At 37.9% G+C, this 10658-nt stretch overlaps 1 long non-coding RNA gene across 1 annotated transcript; it reads right to left on the reverse strand.

Moving 5' to 3' along the window:
- Positions 1 to 711: 711 nt before the first annotated feature.
- On the reverse strand, positions 712 to 4809 carry LOC129922452 (uncharacterized). Its single transcript, XR_008774435.1, has 2 exons — positions 4422 to 4809; positions 712 to 4303 (listed from the first exon to the last, which is right to left on the reverse strand). It is a non-coding gene; the product is annotated as an uncharacterized LOC129922452 (long non-coding RNA).
- Positions 4810 to 10658: the final 5849 nt, after the last annotated feature.

The raw sequence follows: 10658 nt of genomic DNA on the forward strand, positions 1-10658 counted from the left end.
TCAAATTGTTCTTGATTTATATTTTCTCTGCGCATCTCTTCAGAGATCTCAATACAAAAATTTTATTCAATTCTAAGTCGAACTCTGTTTACATTATAACCTTTATGTACTAAGAATTCTATTGATTCTAATAACATGGCACTGTTCACTTTCGATCTACTCCCTGCAGTGGCCTGTGTAGCCATTTGTTATTGCACTCTCGGGGCTTTCTGTGTATGCTCTTTTCTAATATGTTCTGATTGTATTCTTTATTGGGTCTATTTGGCTTTAAAGAAACATATAAATAACATTTATCTACACTAAAGAAATAAAATAGACTCCAACGTGCTTAACATCCGTTACCGCTGCACCAGAATGACGACCTTACGTAAGATAAGTAGGGCGCACATTAAAATAACATCAGTTCTTATTTCATCCATTACGTCTTTTGTCCTCGGTTTGCGATATGCCAAACTGGAACTTGACTATAGAATTGTGTGAAATGAAGAATAGTAGATTTTTATACGGGATAGATGCTTATTCCATGATTAAAAGGGAAAAAAAAATTACAGTGGTTCTTGTCAAGATCTTGATATCAGCTCTTGATGGCTATACGTCTAGGGTGATTCTTACTGATGTAATTTAGCTGATAAAACACACACATCACAGATGACTATGGATTAAAGACCACAATATTCAATAATGATATAAATCATGATCTCTGGACACAAATTTGCATATGAAAAATAAATATTTAATTAACAACTATAGTTACATATAACATGTGATTCTAGAATTAAAATTTAATAATCACATAGACATTGATGCTTGGCTGTAGGTCACGATGAACTTTCCATTTCTCTTGTCTCTCTCTCTCTCTCTCTCTCTCTCTCTAGTCTCTGCACGGATCCTGGAACCCAACGTCACAGTCCGCTCAATACTAGAGTGATATCCCCTTGAGTAGCAGGCAAAGATACACCATATATAGATCTACCGTCTCTGACCGTCAGAATGTCACTAAGACTCAGACAGTCGCCAAGACTGTCACTCTAAATAGACAAATAATCAAAAATATCGCTAACAACTAGCTAAAGCGCCATTCTATTTATTCATAATCAATTAACATCTAATACTAGATATATAACTAATAAAAACATTTCTTCTTACCCTGGTCCTTAAGAATTAAAGTTCCTACATGTTGTCTCTGGCAAACAACTCACACATCTTGGAGCCAAGATCGCGAGCCAACCTCGGCGACTTGCTCCCAATGTCTGTATGTGTCGTTCACCAGAAAACGCCTAGCATACGACACACGCCCCTGCTAAAACTACATGGCGTTGTGTCCCGATTGCCCCAAACTCTACTCTATATAGGCTGAGTATCTAGCCTACGCCTAAACTAACATTGCTAATGTCTGTCCCGACCCACATATCAGTCTCTCTACAAGACAAACACCTAACTGACATTGTCCTAACCTTTGTCTGGTCTCTGTCAAGTCTATCGGTGAGCTTTGATAACATCTATTAAACTAATTAATAACCCTTGCACAACACTGTGACATCTTCCCCTTCTCCTTTGACTTTTGTTGCAATATTTGCAACCAAAGTCACACTAATACGACTCACTAAACTGCCTCTACCATCTCACATTTGGAGAACAAATTCTGGAACTATATTGAGACATAAAAATAATGTTATAGAACACATGCAGCATTGCTAACCAAAGTCTTTAGGCAACTGTAGCACACTGGAATAAGATTATAAAATCATAAACAAAGTGGTTGTAATTAAGAAGAAAAAAAAATCAAAACAAACATGTGAACATCGTCATCTCATATATCTGCACTGCAACTGTCACAAACTTCAACTTTAAACATCAAATAATATAGTCATGAATCTCTGCAAGTAGATTTACAAAAAAAATATACATCAAAGTGAACATGCAATTCTGCCAATCAAATCTTGAGTGCAAGTAAAACACGAATTAATATAAAACTAAAAGTAAGAAAAATGATATCATCTAATCATGGACAAAGTTTTTCGGATTGCAAGCTCCACTTGCATCTTATTTTCGACCTAAATATAGAACAGTATAATTCAATATATAAGTAACTAAAACATAATGATAATAAAATGAAAATACAAAATTCATTAGCATCCCTATAATAGAATAGAAATTGTAAAATGGCTGTACTCATTGCCAGTGTCCATCACACATGTCGTAGAAAAAAAAACAACGCTTTGTCATTTACTTCAGTGTCTGTTATGCACTCTCCTCCATTAGAAGGACTCACTTGACTCTTCAACAAACAACTCATGTTCCACCTTGGATACAAATGTCCTAAAACGTCAATTTTCTGAACTACCTAGATAGCGTGTACATTAATCGCCATAACTCAGCTAAAGCTCAAATATTTGCCAACAAAAAAAAATCTATGTAAAAAAAAAATCAATACCAATTCAAGCTCGTCAGGCCTAAACTTTAACATCTTAGTAATATCAAACGTTGAACAAACTAATCAAATGACCTTGATAAACTGATGATCTGTCAACACAGCAACATCTCACTGAAATAAAAAAATCCACGACATACCTAATGTCGGATATTCTATATAGAGCTATAGCCAACTATCATCAACACGTTCAAGCAAAAAAAATAGACGGCATACAAAAAACTGAAACCAGGCCCAACAAAACTCGAGACCCACTGTAAAAAAAAACAACTCTTGCCGCAACAACAAAAAATCATTACGTCACCCTGTGACTTAACTACCATGAATCCGTACAACAAGGACACACCAGGTAAAAAAAATCAACGCTCGACCTCAACTAAGAGGGAGAAGAAAAACAAATGTCCCTGCCCTCTGGCATGGCACTGGAAACGAAATTCCAAAACTTCCATTAACAACTACAAGGTTTGATAGGCATTACTAAAATACATGGGTGGGGTAGACACTACATGACCCAACGCCATTGTCTGTCTCTCAAACCCCCTATCCCGCCTATCAAAACACCAAAATGGCAACAAAAAAAACAACTGGCCAACAGTACTGCTCACCTGGCTAACCATCTACAAAGCTTAACAAGCTAAAAAGCAAGAAAAAAAAATAACTGAGGACAACGACACTATACGTTTACCCAACGCGAACATACAGGTCCAACCCCCTTCTACCTTCTCCAAACAATATCTCGCCCCTGTCTGCCTGCAAAAACACAGTATAAGCACAGTATAAATGTAACACTGCCCAGTGCAGTAATTATGCTTTAAAAATAATGTCCACCTCTTTCTATCCCACCTCTATGAAATCCCTAAGCTCCCTATCAAAAATAAAAACAAGAAAACTTACACCTTATCTCACTACATCATACAGCTTACCTAAACATTGAAAAAACACGAGCTGAAGATAACAACGTTACCCTCAAACCGTGGATACACGAAGGCCCCAAGACAATGGGCGCAGGAATCAGGAGTGACAGTCTAAAAATAGATCATGTGTGACGTCCACTGCCAAACAGCCAATTCACCTGTACCACAACAAAAATAGGCAGAAAACAAAATGTAGAAAAAAAAAATTTTGAAAAATACAATCATGGTATTACAACAAGTGTAAAAGTGTAAACAGAAACTCTACTTAATGCTAATTCTAAGCAGTGAATATTCGTCCAAACCTTTACAAGCAAAATACAATTTTCTCAATACTATGATGGATAAAAAAATAAATGTCAATACTATATCAAGTATAACTAAAGTATTTTCACTTAAAGAAAAATAACAGGTCCCAGTTATTCATTAGCCCCCAGACATCATTAAAGTGTCGTAGAAAATTAAAATAAAACTTTAGACGAGGCCCCAATTGTCAAGATCTTGATATCAGCTCTTGATGGCTATACGTCTAGGGTGATTCTTACTGATGTAATTTAGCTGATAAAACACACACATCACAGATGACTATGGATTAAAGACCACAATATTCAATAATGATATAAATCATGATCTCTGGACACAAATTTGCATATGAAAAATAAATATTTAATTAACAACTATAGTTACATATAACATGTGATTCTAGAATTAAAATTTAATAATCACATAGACATTGATGCTTGGCTGTAGGTCACGATGAACTTTCCATTTCTCTTGTCTCTCTCTCTCTCTCTCTCTCTCTCTCTAGTCTCTGCACGGATCCTGGAACCCAACGTCACAGTCCGCTCAATACTAGAGTGATATCCCCTTGAGTAGCAGGCAAAGATACACCATATATAGATCTACCGTCTCTGACCGTCAGAATGTCACTAAGACTCAGACAGTCGCCAAGACTGTCACTCTAAATAGACAAATAATCAAAAATATCGCTAACAACTAGCTAAAGCGCCATTCTATTTATTCATAATCAATTAACATCTAATACTAGATATATAACTAATAAAAACATTTCTTCTTACCCTGGTCCTTAAGAATTAAAGTTCCTACATGTTGTCTCTGGCAAACAACTCACACATCTTGGAGCCAAGATCGCGAGCCAACCTCGGCGACTTGCTCCCAATGTCTGTATGTGTCGTTCACCAGAAAACGCCTAGCATACGACACACGCCCCTGCTAAAACTACATGGCGTTGTGTCCCGATTGCCCCAAACTCTACTCTATATAGGCTGAGTATCTAGCCTACGCCTAAACTAACATTGCTAATGTCTGTCCCGACCCACATATCAGTCTCTCTACAAGACAAACACCTAACTGACATTGTCCTAACCTTTGTCTGGTCTCTGTCAAGTCTATCGGTGAGCTTTGATAACATCTATTAAACTAATTAATAACCCTTGCACAACACTGTGACAGTTCTTATTTTGCATGTATGATAAGTTTATAGGTACATCAAAAAATTTATTTTTAAGTCGATTAGAATACAGAATGAATTTAGTTCAGTCCAGTCAAGTCTCAAAGATTGTTGGTATAAAGAGAGAAAATATAAAACCCTTCTATAAATTTGAGATATAAAGCTCTCCCTGTAATCAAAGTAAGTTGGGCACAGTGCTCTAGCCTCATAGCGACTCTCAAACTGTGAGACGCGTCCCACTAGACTTAGGCTAGAAAAATGGGGGGAGGGGGTGAAGACGTTAAGTTTTTTTTTTCTTTTCCTGTAACAAAAGAAAAACAGTAGTATCTTAATGTAGTTTTAAATCTTTGTTCTAATATTAAGCAAGTAAAAATGACATTATAACCGTGTTTTAAAAATAAAAATTATGAGTTGTAAAAACTTTTTTTTTAAAATACGTGCTCTATTGTAAAGACATTAAAAACACTCTCTGCCTATTAGATTCTATTTCACTTTCTAAGCCTAATTGAATTTCTTCTCCTAAAGTTATTATTTTGACTACTTTGACCTGACTTGTACAGGGCCCGCTACATGACGGCAAGGGGAGATGATTTTAAGACGATCGCGTTCAATATAGATTTAGACTTACATGTAATAAATACGTACTTTGAATGTTACTGGCATTTTTGTACTGGCAGGTGGCGTCCCCATCTACATGTGCTTTGACTTTTATTCAAAAAAAGGAACTTTGGGCATTTCTTCAGATTAGAATACATGAAAATTATTTGAGACGGGGCTTCGTTCATGACCCCATTAGTGTTGTTTACAGCGCATCCTTACAACCCTACTAAACTGGGAAAGCGTCGAGTTACAATGTTTGAGAAACGCTGATTTTACAGTAAGTTTTTTTTTTACTAGAACGTTCCATGCATTCAATTATTTGAGAACCCTGAAAATAAATGCAATAACTCTAGGGAATGGTAAAATATGGACTAAAAAGACTAAGACACCAATGAGACAGACAGGCAAAAAAAAAAAGGGGAGCATTGTTAAGTAGGTCTAATGAAAGCTCCAGCCCACTCCCGCTTTCCTTCCTTCCTTTGGTGTCTTCCCGGCAACCACTTTAAAAGCTACATCGTCTGCACAGAACGTGACCGTGGCACTCGGCGCGCGGATTGAGAAAGAAAGAGGTCACGTGATTCGAGATGAAAGACACGCTACAGTTAAATCTGTGGAAATATATTAAAACGGTCTGGGCGTGGAAGACAAAAGTCATGTCAACCCCAGTTTTCGCCTTCCCTCTTCCACTTCGTAAGGTCGCTTGCACACTATACGGTTGAGACCTACATCGACGACAGCAGATGCCAACAATGAGAATGGAAGCTTTCACATTACACATCGGCGGCAAAGTTGCCATACGACGCTTTTAAAAAAGCAGTATCTTGTCACTGAATTCGAAATGTCGCTAAACGACGTCTTGGAATCAGAAGTCTACGCTTCTTAGTTGAGATGAACACATCGTGAAGCAAAAATGTGATAAAAGAAATGTGGAATACGGCACGGACAAATCCAATCCAGGCTTAAGCTACAACGACACTGAAAAAAACTTGTTCGTTACATTGCTTTAAGGTCAAACTGTCAAGTCTGCAAGCGACTTAACCATCAAGTCTTACGTTGTATGTCTTTAAGGGACATACTTAACTAGAGCACTGCATTGAAATTATCTACAATTTGGAGAATGTCTTCATGGTATGCAGGGGAGCAAACTAAGAGCTTGGGGGTGTGGGAAGATGATTGTCCAGGATTGTAGGGTATACATAAATTAGTGAACTAGGTTTTGGACTGGAATTTGATTTCACGGTAATACCTGCCATGATGTCTAAATTGACTAAGTAAGAAGTTTTGTTCTCATGTGTTAGTACCTTACTTAACACTTGACAACAAAACTAGTCAATGATGAGTTAAGTAAAGTTTTGCTCTCAGACCTTAGCGATATACAGGACAAATGATGTAAAGGTAATCTGTTTCTGTGGCCTACGGTTAACGAGGATGTCATGTGGTAAGCACAACGACCAACCGACTGTACTTTTCACTAACTATTGTCAGGTACCCATTAGAGCTGGATGGACTTAGTGGCCCCTAACCCTAACCCTAACCCCAGTCTCACCAGGATTCGAACCCAGGGCCCCCAATGATGAGTCCTCTTTGCTATTTTTGTTTTTGCTTTGTTTTGACTGCAAGAACGTTTAGAAAGGCATGTTTAGCTTTTTAACTTTTCAATATTGAAAATAAAACAAAAAACACATGACAAATTAAAAATGCAGATTATATGACTCAAACACAGCTCCTATCTCTCGAAGAACTAGTTCAAAATAGATACCTTTCCAAAACATATTAAAAAAACTTAAGAGACAATTCCCCCACCCCCAATAAACCACAGTTACATCAGATCTGGACAAAGTGGTTGTCTCCTCTCCATTAAGGCTAGAACAGAAAGATTTTAAAATTCCTTATTCCACTTTCAGTCAGACTAACCGAGAGCAATTGTCATAGAAGGTCTGAACACTGACCTGCAACGTCACAACATGTGGGCAGTGGAGACCAGTGGGGTGGGTGTGTGTGGGCAGTGGAGACCAGTGGGTGTGTGTGTGGGGGGGGGTGAGCGCGCTGTAGGAGTGGTCGCTTTCAAAATTGAGCTATACCATTGGATTTCTTACCTTTTTTTAAGCAACTCCCTCCTCTCCACTTTAGGATAGCTACGAATACAAATAAGCAATAATTTGCACCGCCACATGGGCCGATTTGTGTGCTCCTTTTCTTGTCGTGGTGTTCACCTGATACTATTGTATTTGGTACAGATTTATACATTATGCATGTATACATACAATAAACCGACATTTTTCGAATCGATCTTTTAATCGTTGCTTCTATAGCTCTTGATTTTCTTTTTGTCTATATATATTTGTTTGTTTTTTTGCCGAATTAGTAGACTTTCCAAAGCCCGATTCTCTAAAACTGGGAAACTAATTTAAAGTATGCCTTCAGTCACGGTTCTGTTGACTATAAGGTATTGAATGTCAGGATTTAGGCTCCCTGGGCCCTCGAAGTATGGGTTATCAAATGACAAGATGGCGTCCAAAACCCACACTTTACAGGATTTGGCCTGTAAAGCTCTTCATATATATTTTGAATAACAAGTGTGTTAGTGTGTGTGTGTAATCTTTCTACCCGCACTTTATCCCTATTTTTCTCCCTCTTTTCGTTCTCTCATTCTCTCATGTGTAAGGAAGAAAGATTGATAAATGGATTGAGGGAGAGAGAGAAAGAGAGAGAGAGAGAGGGGGGGGGGAATGACGATATGGCAAGAAAAGTTGTATTTATATTTGTAAAATGAATCAATAGTATGCTGACATTAGGTCGAAGTAAAATAAATATATTTCTTTCTTAAATTAATTCATGTCTGTGACATGTTACGACTCGAGAGACTATCTTTTCCATTTACAACTTTTCAAGTGACTAAAGAGGTCACATGTTGGCATTTTTAATCACCAGCCTTTTAACCCTTCTTTCTACTTCTAGTGTGTACGCCATCAGCAATCCTCTATGCTACCTCTCCAGCCAGTGCCTCTTTCTCCCAATTAATGATGTCGATTTTAAAGAGCTTCATGTCGCTTTTGCATACATCAGTAGACCTTAAATATAGCCTACGAAATTGTGGCATTCTGTGAGAATGTCTAATCCAGCCAAGACGTCTTCTGCTAATAAAAGTCCGTATGTCCTGGCATCCTGCTCTTCGCAGAACTTAGTTTTAATTTATCCTACAACTGTATTTTAAAGATCCGCCTTAAGCACCAGAAGTGGAAGATATTCATTTTTTTTTGCTGCCAAGTTTAAGTTAACCATGTTTCTCTGTCGTAAAGCAGAGTGCTCATCCCACAGTTAAGGTAGACTAGGGATTTGGTATTGGTAGTTAGCAAGGTATCGTCCCAAACTCTTTTTTGCAGCCATGACATGACCGTTGCTTTGGCTTTCATGTTGTTGATATCTTTAAACATTAGCACATCGTTTGAGATGATGGAGCTAAGATAACCATTATCGTTCAGAGCTTCGCTAAGCCTGTAGTACAGATTTTGATTCAATGACCACAAAAATCTGTGTTGCCCACAAAAGTCCTTCGATTTTAACTGAGTCAAAGAAAAGAAACTCAATGTAGGCTCCATACACTTATCTTATTATGCCGACCCATCAGTATATGCAAAAATGGCACTGGGCTTGAAAGTATTGATGGTCTCAAGTGCTAGAATTTGAATGCCTTAGCTTAGTGACATTAGGGTCCATACTAGTTTCAAGCGTATGTCTGGAGCCGTTGGGCGATACCAAGGGTGAAGGCGGTGAAAACGTTGAATGATTTGTCTATTTTGGCGGACAGTACCCGTCCACTTTGTGTCCTCTTGTAACTGCGATAAGTTAATCCTTTTGCTCTCCGCGTGTTCTAAAAAGGGCTAATATTGCTGGAGCCTCCGATCTACCTTCCTGGCTGACTCTCAAGCTTACCTTGGTGCAGACCTCTGCTTGTGGGGGTTTGGGGGTAAACCACGAGCTCTGACTGACATGGTTCTTGCACGCTCGTCTGGTGTAGAGTCTGTGTCCGTCAGGGTCTACAGCTTATGTTACAGCTATTCTGTTTTGCATATTCTTTTCCTGCCACTGCATTTTACTTATAATGACATCAATAACGGTTTATTTCTTGATACAAGATCATCTGGAAAGCTCTTCTAGGTATTAAGATTGAAGGCAAAAACCAAAGTTAGAAAGCTACTTATCAGGAACCCTTCTATTGAACATGCAGCTATTGTTGCTTAATTTGCTTTACGGCTTTAGACTCTGGTTCACACACTATCTGCTACATGCCAGAAGTTTGGCTTGAATATTAGTCAAATCAATACCAAACTACCAGCTAAGAACACAAGCAATTAATTTCTAATCTATGTTAAAATAACATCGGATTGAATCATTCGAATAGATTCGGATGATCGTATCTGATGTGATCCGATTGAATCGGATCGATTAAAATCTGATATGATCGAAACGGATTGGATCTAATCGGATCAGATCGATATATTCAGACCTTTCCCGCCCCCTCTCCTATGTTGATGGGTATAACATGCTATGAGATCTGAAAATAAACTTTTTGTACTACTAAGCCGCCTACTTAAATGTACTTTTCATTTGTTGTTATCTCTGAACTATTTTAAAGCCCTCATCTGTATGACAAGACGAACCAGAGCGTTGAGTGAAACTGATAGGATCCAATGACATACGATGATATATAAATTCACCGCAACATTGAATTCAAGCTGTTGTATTTTTAATAATCTTATTACAGTATCAACTTTCCATTGTTATAGCTGTCAGCCTTATCGAGGAGCACCTGATCACATTTCACTGTATGCTAATACACGAGGTAAAATTCGCTTCTTGGCGCCCTAAAGTCCAAAAGCAAGTCAACAGTAGAACACACAAAAACAACACGTATATCTCCAAAACACCTACCCTCCAAAATACTGTATACTTTCATTGTTGGTTTATTTAATTTTCAAGAGTTATATTTTGATATAAGTTTTTAACATCGACGTAGATTTATATGTGAGATTAATCTACTTAGATCTACTTTTATAATTGGCACTTGAGAGGGACGGTCCAAATGGCCTATATGGTATTGAGGTCTTGAGGGACATAAGAAATGTAAAATCGTTGGAAAACTACACATAAAGATTTACATATTTTCTATTAGCAACAGGTCCCTTTTCGGGGGGGGGGGGGGGCATGATCGAGTGGTTAAGCGCTTGGCTTCCGATCCTGGGGT

Source organism: Biomphalaria glabrata, chromosome 13, assembly GCF_947242115.1.
Source record: "Biomphalaria glabrata chromosome 13, xgBioGlab47.1, whole genome shotgun sequence".
NCBI classification, from domain to species: Eukaryota; Metazoa; Mollusca; class Gastropoda; family Planorbidae; genus Biomphalaria; species Biomphalaria glabrata.